Below are 15,365 nucleotides of genomic sequence, written 5' to 3' on the forward strand. Positions count from 1 at the left end.
GTTTATTGTGAGTGGAATTTACTAAAAAACTATATAATATAGTGAGGCACGCGACAACGTCGTTACAATTTTTTGTTTCGGTCAATTAGTTCCTGCTTGTCACTTTTTGACATTCTTCATATATGACTTTTAATTTAATCTGACCTTATGTAGTATGTAATGTTTGTTGCTTAATTTCACAAACACCAATCTCAATAAACATCTTGGTCAACAATGAAAAATTTTCCTTATCGGTAGCCTGCATTTTTTTCTACTTTAAAAATGTTTTATAAATTTATTTTATTTCCATACTACAAATAGGTTTCATTCATAACAATACTCCCACAAATTCAAATTAGTGTGTAATTTTATCCAACCTCATTATTTGGCAATTTGAGACGCCATTCCCACGCAAACGATCTGTGAAAAGCAGTCCAATTTCCTGCTTCTTATTGTTTTCTCAAGAAAGGAAAGGAAGAAATTTGTCGCAATAAACGCTCTCGCGCCCTCGCAATAATAAGCACGATAATTTACAACCACCCCTCGCACCTGCGATCGAGTTTCTCACACGGACAAAAACGGCTCAATTAGCCGATCGGAACTCATTCTCGAATCGAACAAAGGAGATAAGGAAGCAGTTAAATAGTCCACCCTCGGCTGCTTCTTTTCAGCAATCAAATAATTACTTTATAAATTTATTGCCTCGCTTTTTCATTCAGCTCGAAACCCCCGGAGGCTGTCTGTTTTTTTTATTTGTTTGTGCGTTTTGTCGAGTGAGTTCCTGCCTTCAAATTTTTTTCTTTATATTTAATTAAATAAACCGAGAGAGTGGTCCGTGAATAATTACGAGATGATTATTACGGTTGCTGCGCCCCGACTGCTGCTTTTTACTGCTCGAGTGGACCATTGAGATGTCAATTAAATTATGCTGCTGCTGCTTTCCGCTGTCCGCTTCTGTTTATTTTTCTCTGGCAATCAAATCAAACGCACTCTGACGGCACGTATAATTACTCTCCACGCCACCAACAGCATTATTTCCATGGAAATAGAGGCTGTCATGATGAAGTTTAATACGGAATTAATATATTATGTTGTCTAGTATAATACTTCAATCTTAATTATTGATTATGAAGATGGAAGTCAGCACATTAGATAAATTATTTAAAATTATTTGGATTTTAACAACTTTGCTTAAAATTTATAAAATAATTTAGAACCATAAAATATAATTAAAAATATATTAAATCAAATTAAAATGTTGCATAATATTATTACACTCTTATTGTAAATTAAAAAATAAACATAATATAAAGAAAATTCTTTATATAATTATTTTGGGTATTTTTTATAATTTTTTTAAACCACCAATTTTACTATGCTGATGCAACAATGTTTAACCATTTCTTTAGGGCCAATGAACATTTATTTGCACACAATCTGAGCCCACCGGCGGCACTGCTCCTCTACTACTTGTTGCGCATAATAATAATCACTTACTATATACTCGCAGCGAGTATAAATAATACACGCACGCCCGATGCTGAAGCGACACACGTCAGAGGCAATAATATAGCAACACATCGTGTAATAATAAACACACGCCGCGTCTCGCGTCTCGTGTGGCGTGATCTCGGAGAAAAGTTGTGGCGCGGCGAGACAAAAGCTAACTCCGCCCCATCGGCTGATCTCTTCTTATTGCACAGCTTTTCGCATTATTAGTTATTAACATTAGACTTCAAGAGCAACCGGTTATTGCAGAGCCTCGATAACCCAGATGATTGTATCTCTTTTTAAAGGGGATTGATGCAGAATTGTTCTGGAGAGAAAATGATTTTATCCAACTAAAATTAAATTATCTGTACTTTAAATGTAATTAGTTCTGGTATAAATAGACTCTATGATTGTTCAATAAAGTGAATAGGTGTTTTTATATTTTACTATCAATTTTATGATTTGGCTCAAAAAGAGGACTTTTAATTTATTAGTAAGATTACTTCCATTTTTCTGAAACATTTTTATAAATAAGTTGAAGTTCTAGTTAAATTAAGAGATTTTAAATTGTGTATTTCACTATTATGGGCTGGTTGGCCTTGCAAAAAATATAATGTCCATAATATTGAAATTATTTTCAGAAAATTAGGAAACAGCTGAAAAAATCTAAAGCCACGTTTAAATTTTACATCATTAAGGTGGTGAGTGAGGACTACCTCCCTACTGAAAAATCATGATATTATAGTGACGAGAAGAATTAAAATCATTTAATATAAGCCATTTAATTTTGAAAGAAAAACTCTTAAAAGCTGAAATTAAATTGTTCCTCAGTCCTGATTGCACATCTTAAATTTTAATTTATCTACATTCCACACACAAATAAATCTAAATGGATCTCTTAGGAGACCGAAAAATGCAAAATAAGTTATTTTTATTAGAATTTGTAGCGCTTAACCAAGCTGAAGCAATGGTAACTAAATTTTTTTAATTAATTGTTCAAGATTTTTGGTTTTGTTTAACCTAATAATCAATTTCATTAATTTAAATTACCTTTTTTAGGAGGAGGGGGCGTTGAGCACTTACTAGACGACAATAAAGTCTGTATTTTCGCGTGTAAAATTTTCATTCGCTTCAATTGCTTAATTTTAAAACAGTCACTCGAAAGATTAGGAAGTGCACACCAAAACCACAGACGTCAATGAACACTCGAAAAACTACGTCTGCAATTTACTGCATCTGGGCACCTGCAGTTGCGTAATTTTCCCACAGCTATAATTGCAAACAGACACATCATCGCATGATTAATTGAAAAGACATCTGTAATAATTATCTATTAACGAGAAGGCAGCTCCACTTTTATGCGCATTTTCGCGGTTAACCGCACAGCAGCAGCATCTTGAAGAGAATTAATTGACCGACAGCAACTTGATTGTGCAAATGAACGCGGCTGCGAAGGGAGAAGAAAAGAAAAGCTCGTAAAACGGTCCATAAAACATCTCAGCTGTGCTGTTGGTTGTCGTCGCCTGTGTGCTTGGCACGCATTTCGCTAACGTCGTAAATTAATTATCTCGTTTTTGTTTCTCTCGAGTGTGTTTGTGTGTGATTATGTTCGAAACCGTCGCCACAAATGGTTTCGTGTTAATTCTGTGAACAATCGGTGATTGTTTTAATTTCGGCCCGCAGATAACGAGAGTGTTTGTTGCAGAAGATTCAGATGGAATTAAAATGTTATCGCAGCCTATTATATATAGATATTGTTGTATCATTGTGTTACTGAATTAGATTTATTTAGGTTAAGAGATTGCATTCATTGTTCATTGCTAAATTTAAATATTATTTTTGTTTATTAATAAAGATCAATCAAAAATTCATTTTTATAGCTCACACAGCTAAATTTTGGATGCAATAAGAAGCAGTTTATCGATATACAATTTGTTCTAATCAAAAAAGGACATTGATAACACAGTAAAAATTCAAAATTTTCCAATTTTCTACAAATATTTCCAGCGTTTGACCTTATTTTCTAGACAGATTTCGATTCCTCTCGTTGAGATCTGTCTAACAGCGTGTGAAACCTTTTAGTGAAACCCTATTTTTGTGAAATAAAATATTGATTTCAAGTAAGGAGACAGTCGTCACCAATTGAAACGCATGTTAACTTTGCAGCCACTTTTCCCAAAAAATTAGGTCAATTTTGGCTTCACCTGACTCCTAAGGCATGAGTTCATGCATTGTCAACAAGTATTTTCCAGGATTTGTCAATAAATAAACTAAAATATTTTAAACAATCCGCAATTTTAATGCCATATATAGTTTTATCATTGAATCTTTCCCCCTAATTCTGGTTGAAACCTTGAAATTTAACCTCATACGCGATTGTGCAGCTTGAAGAGGCATATATCATCAATAAAGTCGGCTCAATTTGCGCAATATTGGTGCACACACACACACATACTCAAAGCAAGCAGCGTGCATGTTCGAATGTTTCGCAAGTGAATTCACCTTCGCGTTGGTCATTAATAACGAGATTTGAGCCGGTGATTATCATCTCTCGCAACCCTCTCTGCCTTCATTAATTCCATCTCTTACTCCGTAAACTGCAAACACTCGCTGCATTTTCTAAACGACCCTCAGCATGCAGTTAGAATGGGATAAAAAGCTTAACAACAGTGTATTTTTTGCAGCGAGAGGGATGGAAAGGGCTCTTTTCTCTAATTGCTGCACAAATACAGAATGCACAGGTGGCGTTGTTCTTGTGACTTGCATTATAAGAGATTCATGCAGTGCATTTCAATAAAAATTGACATAGTTTTTTTTTTAATCCTTGAGAAGCGCACAACAAGGTCCTGAAAACATGCAAAAAACTGCGTGTGATAGCACAATTTTCTTACCAGAAAAGTTTCACAGTAAAAAACAATAATCTGTATTATATTTTTACCGCAGCCTATATAGTTTTCATTGAAAAATGGTTATTTGATGAAATTTGAAACAATTAATGCTATAATTTAAATGGCACGGATTTTCCTATTCTTTTTGTTAAGGATTCTCCAATCGAAAAATTGTATATTTTTTTAAATACTGAAGGCTGATCCCGGAAATATTCGGAAAAACGGGAAAACCTTAGAATATTCTGATTTTCAATTGTTTTCCAACCTTATTTCAAGCCCTGCTAAAGTAAAAAAATATTTCTTTTAATTTCAAATTAATAAAATTAAAACTGATAACTTAAACAAATTTAAAAAAAAATCCAGATAAGTTTTATTTTAATTTACTTCTTCTGCAGTAACAACAACTAAATCCCTTCACACATACTCTTGTTTTTGATTTGCGTCTAAGTTTTATTTTTTTTTTCGTTTTGCTACCAGTTTCCAAAGTGATAATTCGATCCGACTGATGTTAAGAGTGACAAGATGTCCCGTGGAGAAGCTCGTTCTTTTTCTACTTTATTCTCGATGGCTGCTGGAAAATAAGAAAACAAGCTGTATCTTTTTACAAGCAAACGGTCGAGTTTTACGACTGGCCGGGAGAAGCGTGTATAATAATTTATCCCATTCGGATCAAGTGCGTGTAATTGCTTTGATTGAGGCTGAGAGGTGTCCGCTCTTCTTAAACCTCGTGTATGAACAAAATCTTTTGAAAGCGGCAGCCACCGCGTATTTTTCAATAGCTCGCGCACGTTTTGTTCCTGTTGGAATATATTAAAAATGGAAATTAAACTTGTCTCCTCCTTCGCCACGCTGTGTGGATTATTATGATGTGCTCACTCCGCTTCTTCTGCTTTTAATGAACACTAAAAAAGGGGAGGAGAAGCTGCTGAATCGTCTGAATCGATTTTTTATTTTATTCCCCTGCTGATGCTTCCTTGGGACGTGACCAAAAGTAAAATTTTGGATTTAAAACTGCGTTGCTTCAAATGAGTTTCAGATAATTTATTTTATAGATGGTATTATTTTTCCTAGAAATGGTAATGCCAAATAAATTGGTATGATACTTTATTAATTTAAGATAGTAATAATTTGACATCAAAGTTGAATAATTAGACGGTTTATAAAGTCTATGTTAGTTAACTACTCATTGTCTAGTGGTTTTTCTTTATGATTTAAAAAAATAAAAAGTAAATAAAATATAAAAATAAGATAAAAACAAAAAGGTTTGTGTCATATAGAAATAAACAATTTAATTGGTTGATTACAAATGTCCTTCCAATTGGTGTCATTTTAAACTCCAGATTTAAATTTGTTTTTAGCTGGTACTTCCCTCATTAAATTTTAAAATTTGGAAATAAACATGTTTGGACAGGGATCAAGAAAACCTGCATTTTCCCACAAAAACCGACTTTGTTGCAGTATACATTATTTATCATTTTCGTGCATTATTTTTTTATAAAAAAACGCTTGTGATCGATAGTTAAAAAAGGTGATTTTACAAAATTAGTATAAAAGCCACTGGTTTGACCAAAACACCGAAAATTCTATAACACTAATCGTAATTTTCCAAAACTTTTTTGGCGCAAAAATTCGGAAAAATCTAAACCGGTGTTTTCGTCCAGTTTTTTTAGCTTGCAAACCCTGCTGTGGTGAGCGAAAATTACAACTTTTCTCGGACTTTCAGCTATACGCTTTTAAATACAGCCTAGGAGAATTACAATCGCATAATTGTTGCACGATTAGGCTTATTAAGTAAAAATTTGGAACATCTCTTAACGTTTTCAATGCCAAAATTCGTTAAAAATTAAAATTTTTCAAATAATTCTTAATTCTTTTATTTTTATCTTTAGGGAACAAAATTTATCTAAAAAAAATTGATTAGCTAAAACATACATTGACATGTGTAGGATGCTACTTGGTTGTTATTTGAATCTAATTAAAAAATCTGCAAAATGTAAAGGTACATACAACATTTAAAACAAAGGAAGGGAGAAAAAGAACAGTAAGCGTCTACCGCCCAATGAAATCAAACAAGTTCAATAAGACTAAAAATAATATTTCTTGACATTTCTTCCCACTATTCAGTGGAGGAGTCCCTCGGGTGCTGCTTGAGGAGCGAGCACACAAGTTCTTTTATTCTTTTCCTTCTTCAGCGTGAAAAAAACAGACTCGCTGAGACACATTAATTAGAAAAAGAAGACGCGGCAGCCAAAAAACAGCCATCAGATATTATTTTCGGTGCAGTGGCTGCTTTGTGCCGCTCGATTTTTTTTCGAATCTATTCACGTCGCTCGCACGCCGCTGGAGAAAAAGCAGAAAATGCGAGCCTCTTACAGACTCAATTACCCGATGAGAGCGAGCTTGTTGACAATTCTCACACCCGGGCCTCGAGGGCCGCCGAGGTAATTGACGGCGACGGCCGAAAGAGTGCTCTCGCTCGCCTTTTTTGTATTATTTTCGGGGTGTTTAAGCCACGGCGAGGTGCTCACTCGCACGTCACTTTTCTCCTTTTGCTTGCCCCCCTTTTTCACAAATGGCCGTGTAATTGAAATCCTGTTTTTCCTGTGACACTTTAAAAAACAAGAGAGAATGAGAGTTTTGAGTAAGTCCCATTATTTGAGGTTGAATGCAACAGTTCAACGTGGTGTAGATTTTAAACTTAAACCAAAATTATTCTCGAGAATCTTATGAATCATAAATTTTTGCGACATTAATTAGCTCTTAAAGTGTAGATCTGTAGGATTAAACTATCTTTCGAAATTAATTTGAAAGGAACTCACACTCGATCATTTAACTTCCACTTCATCAATCTGTATATTTATATATTTTATATTTTTAAATAAAATTAATTATAGAAACCAAAAGTTAATTCACGTCAGTAAGTTGACTCGATTGGAATATTAAAATGTTTTTTAAAACGCAGTTTATAAGTTTATTAGTGTGTGATGATTTATATTTGATAAAATGCCTCTTTATTCAAGCAAACAAGGTAAGATAAAATATATTTTGTGAGATTCCTCACACGTATTTTCTACAAAACTATGCTTACATTTTGCAGTAAAATCAGGAAAAATAAGGAAAGTTTAGCTAAAAAAACTAATATAATGTATAAATTCGAAATTCGACCCCGGATTTTCTATTTTGTCTAAGTTTTTAGTTTATAAAAGTGTAAAAATACCTTTGTACCTATATAGAATCTCTCTGGAGCGACAAATAAATATATTTTCGCTTAAAATTGAGAGGTCAAAAGAGCTTTGTAATTTATAGCACACGCAAGAAATTTAATTGATGTTAAAAATTATTTAACAACGGAACAATTAGCCACTGATTTTAAATTTACGGAATATTTCGTGTCTTGTCAATTAGGACAGTTTTATATAATTTTAGATTGACGCGAATACAAATTTTAACGGGGGAGTGGGGGATTTCCACCCTTATACAATTGACTTGATAGTTCCTTGCATATAGATGTTTTCGTTGGTTTAAATTTTTTTATTTAATTAATAGCAAAATTAAAAACAAAAAATAATAAAATATTGCAAATGCAAAAACTTGAAAGAAAAAGTGAGTTGAAATATACATTTATTTAGTATACGCAGATTACATTTATATTATAAAAAAATTGTATCACAGTTGTGTTGTGTTTTATCACTAAATTTTTTAATGATTCAAATACAGTTAAAAACCAAGAGAAAATTGTGGTTGCGCATCTCACATGCGTATGTCTTTCCCGTTGAGAAAATGAAAAGGTTGGTAGAAAAGTCCGACAGACAGACACACAATTACTCTGCTTCGTTTCATCGTAGTTCGATCCGGAGGCTTAAAACGCAATGTGTCTCGATTACCGGCCATAATTGCGGCTGCAGAAATGGAAATAAATTGTCATAATTGCGCTGGCCGTGATGCAAGCGCGACGGGCATGCACGACCCTTCCAAGCAGCAAACGCGTGTGCGTGCCGCGGAGGCCGTTTTTCGCGCGCGAAGCAATGCGAGGAAATAAGCAGGGGTGCTGAAAAGTTGTTTTTTCAGCCATGAAAGCGTAATGAGCGCGCGAAAATTGCGTACACGAGTTTCTTTTGTGCCGCGCGGTGACATATGTAGACGTGCGCGCCTCGTATTTTCATCAAAAGCAGAGAGAAAGAGAAAGAGAGAGAGAGAGAGAGAGAGAGAGAGAGAGAGAGAGAGTGCGTTATTCGCTTTCGAGTGAGGACAGGTCGGGGTTTCGCTTGGCAGCAGCGGCGGCGGCACCGCACGGATCGACCCGTTTGCCAATGCAAATATGAGCCCGCACGCTTTGTGCACGCCGCGTGTGCATATTCTGACAATGAGGGGCGGCTCCCATCCAAGGCTGGAACGAGCTGAAGGTGCCCCAGCGAAATTTATGCAAATCCACGCAGTCTGAAATGCTTTATAAAATTATTAATATAAAAAAATGATCGGGACTCACAATTGACTCCCAGAAATAAAATTTAGGAGTCACCAAAGCGGAATATTCTTCGTCTCCAAGAAATTTAAGAGTAAATTATATTGAAATAATATAAATCAGAGTCACAATTAAATTTGTCCTTTTTGTGCCAAACGGAGAGGATCATTTCCAAGGAGGAATAAATAGATCGTTGGTTGCATGGAGACAAATACAGCACTTGTTAATCAAGAAAAATTTCTAAACTGACGGCACTTTGCTTATAATAAATAAAGAATATTTAAAATATAGTGATATTTTTAGACAGAGGCGCTACAATTTTGGAGCTATGGGAAATTTATATTTTTTAATTCTTGTTAATTTAATTTAAATAAGTTCTGTGTTTTTTCTTATAATTAATTTATAAATTAGTTGTACGATAGCACCATTTTTCTTACTTTATTATCTTGATACAGATTAATTTCATGATTTCAGGAATGTAAGGAAGTAAGAATAAGAAATATAGGAGATTCGATAAATTTATTCATTAGAAAACAAGTTATTTGGCTTTGAATAAAGTTTTCCACTAAAATGCCAGATGGTAATTTTATTTATTTTTCGGTTAAAATCAAATGCATCTGTTTATTTTTCCCGTATCTTTTAAATAAGCTTTATGCTCGACTAGTTTCAAATGCAAAATTAAATTATTTTTTAATCTAATCAATGTGCATTTCTTTGAAAATAATATTTCCCTGAAAAATGATAATGCTCAGTTTTTATTATTAAATCTCTGAAAAAAAACCACGCGCAATTTTAATGAGAACGAACAGGAAGTCTTGTCCTTGCTTTTTATCTTAACTAAATTTGATATAATGCCGGAAGGTAAATTTAATCTCAAATGTAATTCCATATGCACTCGGTACACAGGGGTGAATGACTTGCGCAATTTTCTCAGAATAACTACGAGACACTTTTATCACAGCAGCCTTGAACAGACACGTATAATATAAATCTCAATTATAATCTAAACACTCAACAGGGTTTATAGTATCCGATATATTTTTGTTATTGTTATATTATATAATCTGATCAAGGTTAAAAAATTAAAAATAAATATAGATTAAATTATTAAAGCGCTCACTGACCATATTTTCTTGGTAGATTTCGATTTCTCTCCAACGGTGCATGAAACTCTTTGGGAAAACAATCAAAAATCAGATTTTAAGAAGGGAGACGCAACTCTGCCGCCACTTTTCTCAAAAGTGTACATTGCAAACAATGGTTGTCAGGGTTTTTACGTTATCGCAGCATATTTTTTTCAAATTTGGCGCAAAGTCAACCATTAGTTACCCCTTTCCTGCAGCAGCGCAGCAACAAGAAGCGAGCGTAATTACGGTCTCCACGGAAGTGAAAGCTGCTGCCTCGCCCCGCATAATGGAATTAATCCCGAAATTCACGCTCGGTCGGCATTTTTTTTCCTTCTTTTGGCTCGGCGTCTTAATTAGTCGGTTGCGAGCGTTGCACAGCCTCTCTCTCGCTCTCTCCTCGGTCCCTTTTGTGTGTGTGCATTTGTGCAGCTGCACGCCCTCTCCGGGTTCGTGAGCCTTGGATCCGCACTTGGGTTCATCGACCTCTTCCCTCGTCCCCTCGCATGCACATGCAGTTGAGCCCCGCAAGTACATATGTATATCGTCATGAAGTTTGTGTACATACGCGCACATAATCACTCTCGGCGGCGTAATGCACTTTGAGCCGGCCACGTTCGCATGCAAACGAGAGAGAGAGAGAAAGAGAGAAAGCGGCGTGTAGTCAATGCGGCCGGCGTTGGGGTAGGCAAGGGTTTGTTTGCAGCAGCTTGTTGTTGCCATGCCAACAGCGAGCGAGCGAGCGAGCCCGCTTTTCTCCGCTTGGCATACGTAATCAGCAGCCAAAACGCCCCCCGCTGAGAGAAGGAGAAAGAAATTCGCCGGGTGTCGCGGAATTTTCGCATGCATCCTTCAACTCACAATCAGTGAACTGTAAAAACGAGTAATTTAGTTTGTTGGCATCAATGAATGATTTATTTAAATTGTTAAAGATCTTTGGTTTATCATTATGGTTGGGAATTTAAAGTAGATTGATACAGGGTGACAATTAAAGATTATTTTATTCAAAAGCAGCTGTTAGTTCTACAATTTGCTACAGTAACAATTCTAGTAGTTGTTTACAAATTTTCTCCAAAATTCCCAACACACTTGAACACATTTTCTTGGCAGATTTCGATTCCTCTCGTCGAGATCTGTTCAACAGCGTATGAAACCTTTTATAGAGAAACCCTTTGTTGTGAAATAAAATTGGAATTCGTAATAAAGACAGTTGAGATGAAATCATTTTTACTGTTTTTAGGGCACTCCAAGCTTATTTAGGCAGCACACCAAACTTAGCTATCGGCTCAGTTTCAAAGCGTTTTAATCTCTTGCGATGATCCAATTGCAAGCTCCAGAAAAGAGGCAATTTTGCCATTTTTGCACACGTGAAATGCAAACAGCAACACAAAACGCAGAGAGAGAGAGAGAGAGAGAGAGAGAGAGAGAGAGAGAGAGAGAGAGAGAGAGAGAGAGAGAGAGAGAGAGAGAGAGAACGAGTGCGTTATTCGCTTTCGAGTGAGGACAGGTCGGGGTTTCGCTTGGAGAGGAGAGCTGCTTATCAGATTTTTTTTAATTTCATCTACCTAAAATGAAGAGAGCCATTAGTGTAATATTTAATTTAGTTCCAATATTTGAATATTAATTGAACTGTACGTACCATTAAATAATTAATTAGGCTACGTAATTTTGTGTTGTTAAAAAGTAAATAACAAAATGTATCGAATAATACCCTCTCTTTAGATTAATTAAAAATAATTTATTTGTGAACTAAAGTATTTAAAATAAAATTATCAAATATTATATAATGTTGATTAGTTAGACTAAACTTGTTATTTAGCGGAGATATTCGTTTTAATTATTTAACAACTTTAACTTTTTATTTTGGTTTTTATAAATTCTTTATTTTTCAGTCCCCACAAACGAAATGGGAGAAATAGAAAATGACAAACGCCACAAGTGGATGGAAACCAGCAGTAATTGATATTAAAACTAACAATAAACTCCGACAATAAAGGCTAACCCAATTTCACCATATATGATATTCAACCAATATGATTCAAATAAAACTCTACTTCGCGACGTACTTTATGGCCACACAATTAGGCCGGTCTCTGTTAGTTCAGTGGAATAAACCAAGTTCAAATCTATAATTGAGTAAACTTGTCGTGTTTTAATTCATCCGATTCCTGCTGCGTCAATAGCGCTACAGGAGCGCAGAATCAATCGTACAAACAACTCTATTATCGAGACGAGAGAGCGGAGAGAGCGACCACCAGCATTCCGTCTCCATAGCTGCTACCAACATGAAGCGGCACGTATTGTAATCTTTAAGGGATCATCCTAGACTAAACGTCAAATCACCAGTCAACTGGATCTAGGGATTCTGCACGGCCTGCTCTCCTTAAGCACATTTTATTTAACTGACTTTGATAGTCCAGGCAAATCATTTTCCGCTGCATTAACCAATATCCGTCGCCGACTCAATTCAAGCCAAAATTGGACATGTATAAATGTTGATGAGTCATGCGAGGTTGTAAACAGTTTGATACTATTTTTTTGTTCCTCATTCTACTCCATATATGCTGTTCGCCTACATGACAATGGTATTGGAAAAATTACTCCAATTAAAGTGGATTGGTACATGGAAAGAATTGAAACTTGCTTTAATTGTTGGAATGCAAAATAAAGTTGATCGTTAAACAATTTGTTCTCGAAAAAAAGGGTCTTGCTACGTTTTTTTAATTTTCTCCCAAATTTCCAGCACATTTTTCTTGAGAAATTTCGATTCCTCTCGTCGAGATCTGTCCAACAGCGTATGTATGAAACCTTTCAGGGAAGCTCTTTGTTGTGAAATTAAATAGGATTTCAAGTAAAGAGACAATCCTCATCATTTGAAAGACTTGCTAACTTTGCAACCACTTCTCTACCAAAAAAAAAAAAAAAAAAAAAATGGCTCAAATGAATTCATGCATTGGCAACAAGCAATTTCCAGACTTTTGCAGTATCAATCCTCTTTAAACTCACGCCATTTGTGTATTTTGCATTTCTTTTCAAAGAAAATTTTGTGTTATTGAGGTTGGTCATATTTTCGCGACTGCCGCGTGTCGTCAAGACCGCGCACAATGCATAGCTGAGTGAGTGAGTAGACCCCAACTGCGGCGATGGATGCATATAATGCGCGGGATCCACTCGTGCACGCTACTCGTGAAGCTTCCTCTCTCTCTCTTCTTTTCTTTTTCCCTTTCTTTCGTTTTCGATTCGCACGTCGTGCACACGTGAAATGCAAACAGCAACACAAAACGCAGCTGCATATTCATATTCATGCGAGAGCGCGCGGGTTTGAAAATAATAATAATAAAAAAAAACGCCGCTGCTGCATATCGGATTTTTATTTTCGCATTCAAGACTTTTCCTTTTCATCCCCTGCTGTTTCTGCTGTCGTCAGGCACGCCAGCTCGTCGTCCCGCGGCCATTGTCTTTAGCTCGATATTTTATTATATTCGCCTTTCTTTTGAGTGAACAGAGCGAGCGCAAAGAAACTCGCATTGCGCGGGCTCCAGCCGCACAATACTGTCATAACGAGCAGCTCTCAATTCAATAGGAATTAAAAAGCTTTTTGCAATAAGGAGTTGAAATCCTTTATGGAAGCAAAAGCGGAAAAGGGATTTATTTGGTCGGAAATGCTTTGCACGATTTGACAAAAGATAGATTTGGGAATTTTGGTTATTGATTTATTCTAAAACGATATATGAAACAATTCAAATAATTAATTAATGGTTTATTAAACGCAAAATATGCGTGCAACACTCTAATCAATTTTTACAAATTTAAACAATTTTACACAGTTTAAATAATGTTACTAAATAATTTAATACTTTTGGGGTGTTGGAATCGAATATTTTAGACCAACTAAAATGTGTTCATTCAAACTAAAACAATATTCTGCTTCAAAAATTAAAGTGCTATGAAAATTCAAGTTATCAAACATACTTTTAATTTGTTGCACTCGGAAATTTTTACAAATTTTGAAATTATTTATTTTAAATTTCAATTTAACTTTAAAATTAGGTAATTAAATTTATAAAAAAATGTGTTGGCTAAATTTTCTTCCCAGATTAAATTTAATTTCACCAGTTGCGAAATTTATTTGTGTTTGGAGCCGCCACCATACACTTCCCATGCGATATCAGACTCAATACGTAACCTACTTACATTTCTGCTCTTAAAATGTTTTTTTTAATGTTCTGAAAACCAAAATTGGTTCAGCGAATCGCTGTAAAAACAATATTTTGAGGTTTAAAATCTTCACCGACGTGTGTGCTGCGATCGGCTTGAGCAATTTTTGTTTTTAACAAATCAAGAAATTTATTTTTAGTGTAGAATTGCAGTAATAGTGCTTTATAATCGAAATTGACCGCGGACGCTCTCTAGTGGTGGCTTGTGAAACTATGTTGATTTTGCAAAAGGTGAATTGCCTTAAAAATCATAAATCATGTCTGAAATCGACAATATTAGTCGAAAAATGTGTTGTTATTATGACTAAAATAAATTATAAAATAAAAAATAAGTTGGGTTTGAATTTATACTCTCTTCCCTAGTATCATATAGAGTTGTTCCCTTTAAGCTTGCAAACAATAGACAATAATATATGGAGTTGGTTAATACACAGTATTGTGCGGACCATTTTGACCTACAGGCAGGGTGGGCCAGGGGTGGTGGTGTTTCGTAAGGATTGCGTCACACTCTTTACTATTTTCATGTATTGTGTTCTCAAAAAGAATCTACGGCGCAGTTTAGCTCGCAACCATCAGAAACTCCCCCTCTATGGCGTTAACTTTATTTTGACTGACAAAACAAACGTTTTGAAACAGGTAGATGTAAAGTTAAGAAAGCGTTGCGATAGTTTGCCCCTATAACGATTGAGCTTTTGTCGGCACTTTAATTTTGAACAAACAGTTTTTACTCTCAATAATCTTTTATAGCAATGCGGGACTCTCAAATGACGATGAATCATGCGATTTTGAGCCATTTGAACCATACCTAAAATAATCTGAGAGCGTCTTAATCTGAATTGGCTAAAAGTCATAGAAAAATACATATTATGTTTTTAATTTCGCACTTGGGAATTTTCTAGTCCAGTAAATTTATAGTCCAAATGAATTTGTCATCAATGAGAGTAGGTTTGACCTGAGAAGGTGTAAAAATAATTATAAAAATTTCATTAAAAACTAAAAATGAGTCGATTTATTATGAGTCAATTTGATCATAACTCCTCTAAAGAAGCGATCAACAAGGAAAATTGAGATATGTTGGATAACACAGACGCCAGTGTGCCGGTCCGTAGTAAAAAAAAGTGCTGGTAAACGCGATCGACTCTTTGAAGCAGAAAACGTGAAGCAAAGAGTCTGACTGAATTGTCTGGTAAACCACTAAAGAATA

The sequence above is a fragment of the Cloeon dipterum genome, chromosome 1 (genome assembly GCF_949628265.1).
Source record: "Cloeon dipterum chromosome 1, ieCloDipt1.1, whole genome shotgun sequence".
In the NCBI taxonomy this organism is placed as follows: domain Eukaryota; kingdom Metazoa; phylum Arthropoda; class Insecta; order Ephemeroptera; family Baetidae; genus Cloeon; species Cloeon dipterum.